The sequence below is a fragment of the Hibiscus syriacus genome, unplaced genomic scaffold (assembly GCF_006381635.1).
Source record: "Hibiscus syriacus cultivar Baekdansim isolate YM2019G1 unplaced genomic scaffold, ASM638163v2 tig00111877_pilon, whole genome shotgun sequence".
NCBI lineage: Eukaryota > Viridiplantae > Streptophyta > Magnoliopsida > Malvales > Malvaceae > Hibiscus > Hibiscus syriacus.
This window is the reverse complement of record NW_024063208.1, coordinates 999029-1008990: the sequence shown is the minus strand read 5'-3', so window position 1 is coordinate 1008990 and position 9962 is coordinate 999029. Positions and strand designations below refer to the sequence as shown.

Genomic DNA, 9962 nt, shown 5'->3' with positions numbered 1-9962 from the left:
CGGATCCCTTGTCCCTTGTCTATTGTCAACTTGGGGTGGTGCTACCGTTCCCTGAGGTCAGGACACCGTGATGTTATGGGAATCGTACTGCCTTACGTTGCTGACTTCGTTTTCCTTCTTCCTCATCGGTGGTTTCTTCCTGGACTCTCCTCCCTCAAGCTTCCCACTTTTAATCGCCATTTCAATCATTTCTCCCACCGTAACTATATCAACAAAACTTCGAGAAGGATTACCAATAAAGTGTGAGAAGAAGGGAGCCTTCAAGGTATTAACAAAAAGTAGGTTCGTTTCCTCCTTTACCAACGGTGGGTGGACTTGCACTGATACCTCCCTCCACCTCTGAGCATATTACCTAAAACTTTCATTATGATTCTTTTCCATTGCTTGCAACACCATTCTGTTAGGCCTGACATCCTTCACATGTTTATACTGGTCAAGAAAGGATTTGGCCAGGTCTTTCCATGTCCTAACATCAACTCTTCTTAGTTGATTATACCATCGCAATGCTGAGCCCGTCAAGCTTTCTTGGAAACAGTGGATCAATAGCTGGTCATCCTCTATGTACCCGGTCATTTTCCTGTAAAACATTGTGATATGGGCAGAAGAGCATTGGGTACCGTCATATTTCTCGAAGTCAGGAGTCTTGAATTTGGGAGGCAAGATCAAATTAGGGACTAAACTCAGTTCCTTAGCGTCGAGTCCATACAAGCTGGTGTCTTCTTTCATAGCTTGGACTTCACTTGCTAACTGCTTATACTGCTCATACAACAACTTGTTTTCCTTCTTCTTTGCTTCCTCATCAAGGTCCGGGACCTGGTGATATGGACTTTCTTCGGGATGCGAACAAGATCCAGGTTGCGGATTAACACCAATGTTGACGGGATCTATATGTACTTTAGTAGGGACAGACGTTCCTTGGATATTCGGAGACTGCGCCAGGGTAAACCCTGGAGGATAAAGCGGTTCTTCAGTTATTTGCTCATGGGCCCTTTTATGTTCTAGATTTCTCCCTCCCAGCATACATGCCAACTTAGACAACATATCCTCTTGAGCCTTAAGCATATCTTCTTGCATTTTCCTTAGATCATCTTGCAACTGCAGTTGAGTTTTTTCAATTTGAGCGATCTTATCATCCATGGCCTTCCTTGTGTTATAGTGATGCTTGGAATTTCCCAGTATTTCACTGTTACACAGTTCCTTTTGTTAATGTTTGTATCTTATTTAATGAATATGAAGTATATGATTATGAATGAATAAAGTGCGATGTAAGAAAAATAAAGATGCATTACGAAAAACAATAAAATGATGCATATGCAAAATGCAGGGTGTTGATCCTGGAGCGATTCCTTAGAACAACTCTTTATATTAGAAACGACGTTCGATTACAAGGTTAAAACATATCACAGATAAATCTGCAATGTTTCCCCTATCTGTTGTACATGGGCTAGCAATTCCAAGATCTTCTCGTTTTCTTCCGCCTCAGGATCCAGCTCTCCGCCTATAGCAATAGCTTTTTGAGATAGATCGACCAAATACTGTGCGATCCCCCGAGCATGCCCTAGGTAACAAGCGATAAGATCTTCTCCTCGCTTGGCTCTCGCCTGGGCTCGCTCCCATCGAAAACGCCACTGAGCATCCCCCTCATAAGGAACTGTTGATAACTCACTTGATTGACTCTAGAACTCCTGAACTATAGCTTCGAGCTCACTTACTCTTCTTTTTAGACTTTCGACTTCTCTACGACTCGAGCTACCTTCCCGACTCTGGTATCGTCGCACCGCAACCTCCAAACTCGAGATCTTCCCCTTCAGCTTCTCGCTATGAGGTTGACCTTCTTGTAATTGCTGCTCTAAACAACTTTTTTCTTTCGACAAAATCTTAACCTGATGTCTGCTTTGCTTTAGCTCTTCCTGAATCTCACCGCCTGTTCTCTTCAAGCTTGCCACTTCATGTCTCCACTCAACAGATGACTTGCTTGAACTGGAAGCTGTCTGATCTTTCACCATTTGTTGGTAAGTTGATTGAAGATCGTTAAAATCTAACCGAAGTTGCTTCTCTGCTTTTTCAGCTCGGTCCGCTTTACTTTTTTGAATATCGATCTCCAACCCTTTCTGAAATACCTCATCTTCTAGATTTTGTAGAGTAGTCCTCCAATGTCTCTTTTCCGCCTCAAAATCACGCTTAGCTAACTCTAATAGAGATGGAACTATCCTCAAATACTATGCCATAGATTGAATGTTTTCAGGATTCACCATTGGGATATTGTCGTTTACTCGATTGCTTCTCCACTGTTCGTACTCATGTGATAGTTCTAGACCATAGGTGAACAGATTTACACGACGAGTTTGCTTCCAGGCTTCAGCAACCCCTTTGACTCTGCTCTTGTATTGATCTCCCTTGAAAGCGAAATCTGATCCTGACAAGTCTCGTGTACTTGGAATGAATTGCCTTGACCCATATTGTCTGGAAACTAGTAGAGGTGTATATCCAACAGAGCCCCATATACCTGGCAAAGGGACCCAATCCTGCTCTCCACAGCTGTAAAGTATGTCTGAAGTGACATTCCAAGAAGCTCTCCATAAAACATCACCGTCTCTGATATCTTTGAAGATGACCATCCACTTTTCTTCGGTAAAACCCCCAGGCCAATCTTTTGAAAGGAAATCCTTCAAAGGTGAAAACCCATCTAGAAACAATCGACCCGATGCCCTCTCGACGTGCTTAAAATGGCTAAGGATCCACACTAGTAGCAGGGGTACACACCCTATAAAGCGTCATTCCCCTTCTCGCCTACAAGAACTCAAAGAGCAAAACGTCTCCGCTAAGATAGCGGGAACATGATCCACTTGCTTGTCCAATCTTTCGAACAGGTCGACAACTGATATGTCTACGTATCCTAGCACCTTTGGGAAGATAACTAGCCCATAAATCCCTAAAGCAAACAGGTCAAGCTTCTTCCTCTTGTCAGGGTGGCAATTAATTACTTCTTTTAGCGTAATCCAGGAGATGCACTCACTGTCTCCTTTCTTCTTAATGCCCTTAACAACCCAATCCTCACTCATTCCGGTCATCAATTGTAATTTCTTCTTGAACGAAGGAGTGAATGGTGTATTGGTATATATTCTATCCATTTGGGACCTTGGATGACGGATCAAAGCTCGATACTCTTCTATTGTTGGCGTCAGATCCACTCTGCCAAACGTAAAGCATCTATAAGCGGGATTTCAGAATTACGCCAGGGCCCTAAACAGATTTCTATCAATTAGAACATCCAGGAGACAAGCTATATCGCCATATAACTGATAAAACATCTCTTTATCGACCGTTTCCCATCTTCCCCATATCTCTTTGAGCTCATTCAAGTCATTCTGACCTACATTGATGTGAGTGTAGCCAAACAACTCCGATACGTACCCATGCATCAAACTGTCTCTGTTGGCCAACTGGGATTGCTCCGACCATCTCAAAACCTCTGCATTGTCTTCAACCTCTTTGTGAACCTTTCGTTCCATATTCTGGCCTTCTAATGGACATCGATCCCAAATCAACACCATGAAATGGAAAGTGCAATGCAAAGCAAAAGGAATAAAACAAAGACAAAAGAAAATCAGTTAGTAGGGATAATAATTTGTTAAAGAATCCTACCCACATGTTGGCTACCCAATCATGCTTTATCAAATCCTACCCAACATGATATCTACCCCATGCTTTGTTATTCACAAAAAAAAATCCTAACCGCATGATATCTAATTCGCATGCTTATTCAAAAAATAAACCTAACCGCATGATATCTAGTTCGCATGCATTTATTCAAAAAACGAAAATAAATGACTCAAAAAAGCTTTTCCTTGTGTACCCTCTTCACGGGATTCTTAAGGTTCTGGTTAGGCTCAACCTAAGTTCAGGCTCTATGTTCACTATATGCTGGGTTCGGTTTTAAAGTAATAGGTTCTCGAATTGTCCTTGTCGGTGCCCCCTTGGGCTACCGAACCCTCAATCTTGGCCCATCACAGGCTTTAGGGGATCGAGTTCAATTCGAGGGAACACACCTCCTTATATCTATACGGAGGTGAATACCATCACGAGGACCATAAGGCGTGAGCTCCAGGAGTGATCCACTATCCCATGCGGAGGTGAAAACCACACGAGGGAGTAGTCTCTCACTCATACTTAAATAGGACAGAGCAGGGTTTTAGCTCATGTTATGAAAATGCAACTGTGCAGTGTATGAGGAAAAGCGAAAATAGAACAACACATAATCACAAAACATTCCAAAATCAATCCTCTTTAAACACATAAATAATCTGAAACCAACAGCAAACAGATCAGTACAACTATTTACTCGTTAGACAAAATACGAACAGAAAGATACTGAAACCAGACACGGGATCAAAAACCAAATTAAAATGAATTTATAACTTTCATTTGCAAAGACAATTAATTAATCGACTATGGGTCTGAATCTCTAAAAAAGTGTCCCCAGCAGAGTCGCCAAGCTGTTGAAACGATTTTTTAAAGCGCGAAGCGAGATTTTGAAAAACCGCGTCAATTTTAATTACTTTATTTACAATTGAATTTTTAATAAAAAATAATGTGATTTTATAAAACCTCTTGTTTCGAAAATTTGGAATTTTATTTACGAGTAAAAACGGTTCGAAGAGTCGCAACCGATCTTTGATTAGGGTGTGATCGGGCACCCAAAATGTTTTGTTATTTTAAATAAAAATTAATTTTAATTAAAACAACAAATTGAGGTATGCGTTATCAAAAATAGGTTCGGGAGTCAGTTACGCGTGGGAAAGGATTAGCACCCCCACAGCGCCCTAAATCGGTACCTAGTCGGTTAATTAACGTCTTTGCAATGAAATTTACAAGTTCTATTTTGATTTGATTTATGATCCCCAACATAACATACATATTCCACCATATTCAGATGCACCACAATTTAATTAAGTTAAAATTATCCAACCTTTAGAAAGATAAAGAATGTTCGATTATTTAAAAATATCGAGACGAGATCTTAAATCAGTTATAACAACCTTTTCTCGAATAAATTTAAATAGCCGAACATTTCTCTTTCTTTCATTCCCAAATTTTAAAGTGATAAATCAATTTCTTATGTGTCACTGATGGGATACACTTTTAATTTAAAATCGTCAAAAACGGACCTCAAATCAGTTATGACAACCCACTTAGAATGATTTTAAACTAAAAGAGTATTACCCTTAGTCAAATTATGTGATGATGTCGAGTTATGATCGTGAGGATACCATACGAAAACTGATTAAAATATGTCATACATTCAAACAAACTTCTAAGCCTATAAAAATATTCACATGCATTTACGATTTTTTTACGAATGAATTATTTATTCTTAACAGTTTAAACCTATTATATTCACATTAATACCTTACAAGGGTTTTTATCAATTAACTACTAGAATGATGTTTACTTCACTAAAATATTGCCTAAATTAAAGCGTGCTCATAAGATACATTGATACATACTACAACATGCATATTCATTAAAAAATAAACTAATAAAGTTAAATCTAAAATTTAAAATTTAACATTTAAAATCATATTAAAAGCTGCCATAAAAAAACCAGGACACTAGAAAGCTACGAACAGGAAATTAAACAAGCATATTAGAGGATGGAATCGTCAAATAATCGAAATTACAAGCCACAATCGAAAATAAAACATAACTTATCAACACAGGACTGAAATGTAACATGCGTAACATACAGAGTTAAAATTAAAAGAAAAGAAAAGCTACGATTTGAGGACTAAAATAAAATATGCGTAAACTTAGGGAACCAAATCAAGAGAAAATAAGATGCTGACTCCAGGACCAAACTGAAAGTTTGTCAAATTACACATCCAATGTAAAATTTGCGTGAAAATAGCCAAAACCTGTATCTGGACTAAAATGAAATGAATTGAAAATTAAGATACAAAATTAAAAATATAACAAAGCTCAGTTCATGGACCAAAATAAGACAAAACAAAACCAGGATGACCTCTCACACGATTAACCCTACTCTTCCTGGACACGTTTCATCTCCCAGACTCAAAACGATGCCGTTTTGGAATCATACGGAACGACGTCATTTGGCTTGACGAATATATGGGATTTTTTTGATGTGAAAAATTTACCCTAATTCATTCTCTCAGCCATCTAAGCCAGGTAACACTCCCCCTCGCCGCTTTTCTCTCTACTTCTCTCCAACTCTCCTCTGTAAGCCCCCTAAAATCCAAAGCCTGTGGCCACCATGGCCACCGCCGTGGCAGCCACCGCGAGTGTTACTCCCAAATGACCCTGGCTAAAAAGCCGCGAACTCCGACGACCACCTAGACCTCAAATCTCTCTAAAACCAAACCTAAACCGTAAATCTAGACCCTAAGGCCACCACTCCCCTCCCTATCCGAAGCCACGACCAACGTGACCTTTACTTTTATCAACGGAAACCCCCAAATGTTTCAAAACGTTCTCTCCTCTAACAGACCCGAAACAAAAGACGAAACGACGACTTACCCTGGTGACTCAACGGGGTTCGATTTCTCAAGCGACGGTGACCGTTCTCTCCTATGCTCCAAAAGGTAAGGGTTGTTTTTACTCTGGTTGTTGGGTTGTAATGGCAGTAGACTTTGATTTGTTAATGGGTTCTTCGTGGTTCCGTTCTTGATGGTTATTGATGTGTTTTTTTCGTGGTCTCTGGTTCGCGATGGTTGATGATGGATGGTCTTTTTTTCTTGTGGTTATCTTTTGTGTTCCTTTCTTTTGTGTTCCTTTTCTCTGGTTGTCATGGCTGATCCGTTTGCACAAAGAAAAATGCCTTTTGTTTTGGGTTCCTGCTCTTGGTTTGTGTGTTTGCAGGATATGGGCTCAATTATGGTGAGCCTCAATGGCAGCAGTAGTTGGCCGACCATGGAGCTTTCTCTGTAGATTCACGCACTATCTCGGGGCTCTGGGTTGATCTGTGCACGCCGGCTCAGGTTCCTGTGCACGCTCGGGGGTTCATGGACACTGTGTGCACTACCTCGGTATTCTGGGAATGGTGAGAGCCGTTGGATCTCATCAGATCCAACGGCGCTGGCTTCGGTGGCGCTTGGCATAAGGAAAAAACCCTAATGGTCTCTTTATCTGGATCGTTGGATTAGAAGCAGATCCAACGGTCCAGGGTGAGCGGCGGTTGTAACCTTGGACAGAAGCTGGAAACCGTAACGTCTCGGGCCTTCACGTGTGGGCTACGGTGTGGGCTGCTGAATCCCAAACCTATCACTTTAGTTTGGGCTTGTACCCTTCAGCCTGTTTTAGGAGTTGATGTAGGCCCTGTAACAACACCATTAATAATATTTTTAGTCTATGTTATATATTTAATTCTGTTTGATTATTATTACACCTACATTTTCTCTTATTATTTAGTTATTTATATACATATAATATCATATTTATCTAACCGAACTAATTATTAACGGTAATAGACCCAGATTAACTTCGAATAAACCCCAGACAAATCAAGAATCTACAGTGGTGTTACAGTTCGTGGATAATATTTTCACGTCGTTCAATTTTGACTTGTGATTTGTCGGTGGCCTTTCAATAGCTTCTTCTTCTTTTGTGGTTTGTTTACCGATGCGGCCAGATCTGTTCGTATCTATCGTTTATATTAGTTTTTTTATTAGATTTTTTAACATTTTCCTTGTATAATCGTCGTGATCTTAAGTGGTTAGTTTTATAATGTTTAGAAAAATATATTTATTATGTGTTTAATTTATGATTGTGGTTATAAACTTTCATTGTAGTTTAGATATTTTATATTTTTAATAAAGTTAGTTGTTTCTATTAAAAAAAAAACTTGTTGACATTGCAAAATTTTGAATGGTCTTCCAATTTTCTTACCTAATTATGATTCTATCAAACTATTTATGCAAAAATCCCATAAATGCAAATAAAAAAAATTCATTTTAATTTGATCACAATTCCATGGTTCACGATGCATGTTAAATTGCCATGGGGAAGGAAATTAAACAAAATTAGTGGAAATTGATTTGTTTATATATGGAGACTTGAGGTTTTTGGCCATCACAATCTTCTAGAAATTTGATAATTGAGTCCTTTTGATTCTTATTTATTTGGTATATTCTTCACATAAAAATAGCATCCAAGTATCTCAAAAAAAGTAAATCTTTCCTTTTAGAATTTGGAATCAAGTGGATAAATAAATATATATACGTAGGAAAATTTTAATTAAATGATGTATTCCCTACCATGTGGAGAAGTGACATTTATGCGGCACACATATATTTTTCTTAATTAATTAATTAATGTTTAAAATTAATTATTAAAAATCAATTCAATCCATATTTAAAAGCACCATTTTTATATGAAGAAGACCTTTTTGAAATCGTATGGTCCTTATTTATCGAGTTTGAACAATTATTGTCTAAAAAAAGGTTATTTGATGAGTGTCGAGGGATAATGATCAATGATAAAGAGTAAGTAATATGAGAGACGAACAAGAATTAAATTGATAGAATTTTTAAATATGAAGAATTTAATTTATTGAAATATTTTGAATTAGGATGAAATTAATTGAATACATAATTTTAGAGACTAAAATTATTATCATACGAGGTTACATTAGACTTTCGATTCATTTTTGACGGAGGAGTAATTTGTTTGTAACAAACTAATTGAGTGATCTGACTGTGACTTTTTAAAGTTAGACAATCTGTATATAACCTTATTAATAATTGAGTGATATGAAACATGTTTTACCCCGGAAAAATTAAGCAAATCTCATATATATATTTTGCGGATCCGAGAATGGAGAGGATTAGGGTTGTAAATAAGACGAGACAGATCGCGAGCTATTCGAGATCAACTCGATCAAAGCTCGATAAATATTCGACTCGATTGGACTCCCAAAACGAGCTACTTGATACTCGACTTGAAAAGCTCGTGAGGAGCTCAAAAATATAATATATTAAAATTTTATTTTAAAAAAATTATTAATAATTTTAACATTTATGTATTGATTTAAAAAAATACAGTATAAGATTTTCATGTATTTAAGGTTCAGGTTCAAGTTCAGGTTTCGAGTTTGAGGCTTTAATCGAATTATGTTTAAGAATTTTTTCCCCTTTTCGAGCTTTTACGAGCTTCAGTTCATGATTTCGAGTTTGAGTCGAGCTTGAAAATTTTAGGCTCTCAAGGATTTCGAGTTGAGTCGAGCTCCATTTCAGAATTTTCGAGTCGGCTCGTTTACAGCGAAGAGAGGATAAAGAACCTAAATAGCATATTCCTAAGTCATTAGCATCACTATAATAATATTAGAGGATCACAACAAATAATTAAGAAAAATAGTAATTAATTAAGGAACATAAACTAATCAACTCATTCCTAAGTGCTCTGCGTTGTTATACCCTAAAGAAATAAAATTACATCATCAGAACAGAGCACTGCATTAATAGTAATAAACAACAAGACCTTCAACAAACACTCCTATCCCGTTTAAAAAAGGTAACCTAAATCAGCAGCTTCAGCCAGTGTTTCCCCTTCGTATTTTTCAAGAATCAACAGGTATGTCTTTGTGGGTGTAAATGACCCCTTTATCACCATCCACCACCTGCCCACTTCCTTTCAGAATCCTGTGTTTGGCCGGAAAATACGGAATTATAATACAGTAAAATAAACGATTCGAATATAGCAGGATTACCGACGATAATTTCCTATAGGAAGCATGTATGTACATGTACATAGAAATGTGTAGTAGATAAATGATCTTTAGTAGATTTGTACTATCTTGTTGTTAACAATCCTTCAACTCCGACCGGAACCCGAGCATGAATCTGGCTCGTACTTATCCCAACTTATTTGGTTATAGAAGAAAAATGGAATCAACTATGGAACTTGGACACATTAACAAGGTGTCAAAAGCGATGGATACAATACCT

General features: G+C 37.8%; 2 long non-coding RNA genes across 2 annotated transcripts; one reads left to right on the top strand and one right to left on the bottom strand.

Annotated features, from left to right (window-relative positions):
- The first annotated feature begins 6172 nt into the window (after window positions 1-6172).
- On the top strand, window positions 6173-7376 carry LOC120172697. Its single transcript, XR_005520989.1, has 2 exons — window positions 6173-6602; window positions 6880-7376. It is a non-coding gene; the product is annotated as an uncharacterized LOC120172697 (long non-coding RNA).
- A 2200-nt stretch (window positions 7377-9576) lies between these two features.
- LOC120172696 lies at window positions 9577-9865 on the bottom strand. Its single transcript, XR_005520988.1, has 2 exons — window positions 9808-9865; window positions 9577-9656 (listed from the first exon to the last, which is right to left on the bottom strand). It is a non-coding gene; the product is annotated as an uncharacterized LOC120172696 (long non-coding RNA).
- Between the last annotated feature and the right edge of the window lie 97 nt (window positions 9866-9962).